The following is a 2,910-nucleotide window of genomic DNA, read 5'->3' on the forward strand; positions in this document are numbered from 1 at the left end:
TGTGTGTAGAAATGTTTTCTAATCTCACTCCTGAAAGGTCTGGCTCTAATTTTTAGACTGTGCCCCCTACTCCTAGAATCCCCAACCAGCGGAAATAGTTTCTCTCTATCCACCCTATCCGTTCCCCTTAATATCTTATAAACTTCGATCAGATCACCCCTTAACCTTCGAAACTCCAGAGAATACAACCCCAATTTGTGTAATCTCTCCTCGTAACTTAACCCTTGAAGTCCGGGTATCATTCTAGTAAACCTACGCTGCACTCCCTCCAAGGCCAATATGTCCTTCCGAAGGTGCGGTGCCCAGAACTGCTCACAGTACTCCAGGTGCGGTCTAACCAGGGTTTTGTATAGCTGCAGCATAACTTCTGCCCCCTTGTACTCCAGTCCTCTAGATATAAAGACCAGCATTCCATTAGCCTTATTGATTATTTTCTGCACCTGTTCTTGACACTTCAATGATCTATGTACCTGAACCCCTAAGTCCCTTTGGACATCCACAGTTTTTAACTTTTTACCATTTAGAAAGTACCCTGTTCTATCCTTTTTTGATCCAAAGTGGATGACCTCACATTTGCCTACACTGAATTCCATTTGCCACAGTTTTGCCCATTCACCTAATCTATCAATATCCCTTTGTAATTTTATGTTTTCATCTGCACTGCCTACAATGCCACCAATCTTTGTGTTATCGGCAAACTTAGACATGAGACTTTCTATGCCTTCATCTAAGTCGTTAATAAATATTGTGAATAATTGAGGCCCCAAGACAGATCCCTGCGGGACTCCACTAGTCACATCCTGCCAATGTGAGTACCTTCCCATTATCCCTACTCTCTGTCGCCTTTCGTTCAGCCAACTTCCTAACCAAGTCCGTACTTTTCCCTCGATTCCATCAAAGTAAGTTGGAAATTTGGAGCAGAGTTCAAACCATCACAAACAAAGAGTGTTGAACAAAACACAGGATAATGATGGGCGGGAAAAGACCAGCTGGTCCATGGAGCCCGCCAGAGCCCCCTCCCCCACCTGTCCCCTCCTCCCCATCCCCACCTGATCCATCCCCCCACCCCCATCTGTCCCCTCCCCACATCCCCACCTGTCCCTCCCCCACCTGTCCCCTCCTCCCCATCCCCACCTCTCCCTCCCCCACCTGTCCCTCCCCACATCCCCACCTGTCCCCTCCCCACATCCCCACCTGTCCCTCCCCACATGTCCCCTCCCCACATCCCCACCTGTCCCCTCCCCACATCCCCACCTGTCCCCTCCCCACATCCCCACCTGTCCCCTCCCCACATCCCCACCTGTCCCCTCCCCACATCCCCACCTGTCCCCTCCCCCACCTGTCCCCTCCTCCCCATCCCCACCTGATCCATCCCCCCTCCCCCACCTGTCCCCTCCCCACATCCCCACCTGTCCCCTCCCCACATCCCCACCTGTCCCCTCCCCCACCTGTCCCCTCCTCCCCATCCCCACCTGATCCATCCCCCCACCCTCATCTGTCCCCTCCCCCATCCCCACCTGTCCCTTCCCCCCACCCCCACCTGTCCTCCTCCTCCTCCCCACCCCCACCTGTCCCCTCCCCCACCTGTCCCCTCCCCCCACCCCCACTACTCTCTGGGGAATGTAGAATTGTCTGAATCCCAGTCTATTCCCACCCTCCCACAGTTTAAACTCGTGTCTCTGGATCCTCCCCAATCTGTTAAACTGGAAATATCCATCAATAGGGACACGATCCAGCCCTTTCCTTATTTTATAGACCTCTGTCAGGTGACCCTTAAGTCTACGCTGTTCGAAAATACAGTCCGAGTCGGCCATGACACTGTCAGAGTGTATCCTGGTCTCATGGTCCTTCAAACAGCAGGTCTCGGACATGGTCTGCGTCTCTGGCCAGTGGTCTGACTACCTCCTCACTCAGGGAATGAAGCGCAGAGTCCGAGAGACGAGGGGTTCTGAGCGCTGAGGGTCACTCCCTGATCGAGGGGGCAGGTCCAGGGCTTCCACTGACCTCGAGTGACCGACTGCTGCGCTCCCGGAGAGTCCTCTCTCCTCGGGTACGTGAGCCCGACCCTCGGGTGGCACTGGGGTCAGTCTCTGCCCCCCCCCCCACCAGCCCCGGGACATCCGCTGACTCCACATGGCCCAGGGAATGAGCCTGGGATCTTCCCGGTGAGCCGACCAATCCCGTCCCCACCCAGTTACTGGGGGCGACTCCCGTTATTGGTAATCACATTGGCAGATAATTATCCCCCTGGATTTACCCCCGATCTCACTGATTGCGTGGGGGAGGGGGGAATCTCGGGTAATGTTCGGGGGAGGGGGGAATCTCGGTTAATGTTCGGGGGAGGGGGGATTCTCGGTTAATGTTCGGGGGGGGGGATTCTCGGTTAATGTTCGGGGGAGGGGGGATCTCGGTTAATGTTCGGGGGAGGGGGATTCTCGGTTAATGTTCGGGGGAGGGGGATCTCGGTTAATGTTCGGGGGAGGGGGATCTCGGTTAATGTTCGGGGGAGGGGGATCTCGGTTAATGTTCGGGGGGGGATTCTCGATTAATGTTCGGGGGAGGGGGGAATCTCGGTTAATGTTCGGGGGGGGGGATTCTCGGTTAATGTTTGGGGGAGGGGGATCTCGGTTAATGTTCGGGGGGGGGGATTCTCGGTTAATGTTCGGGGGAGGGGGATCTCGGTTAATGTTCGGGGGGGGGGGATTCTCGGTTAATGTTCGGGGGAGGGGGATCTCGGTTAATGTTCGGGGGAGGGGGATCTCGGTTAATGTTCGGGGGGGGGGATTCTCGGTTAATGTTCGGGGGGGGGATTCTCGGTTAATGTTCGGGGGAGGGGGGATTCTCGGTTAATGTTCGGGGGAGGGGGATTCTCGGTTAATGTTCGGGGGAGGGGGATCTCGGTTAATGTTC

The sequence above is a fragment of the Heptranchias perlo genome, unplaced genomic scaffold, assembly GCF_035084215.1.
Source record: "Heptranchias perlo isolate sHepPer1 unplaced genomic scaffold, sHepPer1.hap1 HAP1_SCAFFOLD_215, whole genome shotgun sequence".
Lineage (NCBI taxonomy): Eukaryota > Metazoa > Chordata > Chondrichthyes > Hexanchiformes > Hexanchidae > Heptranchias > Heptranchias perlo.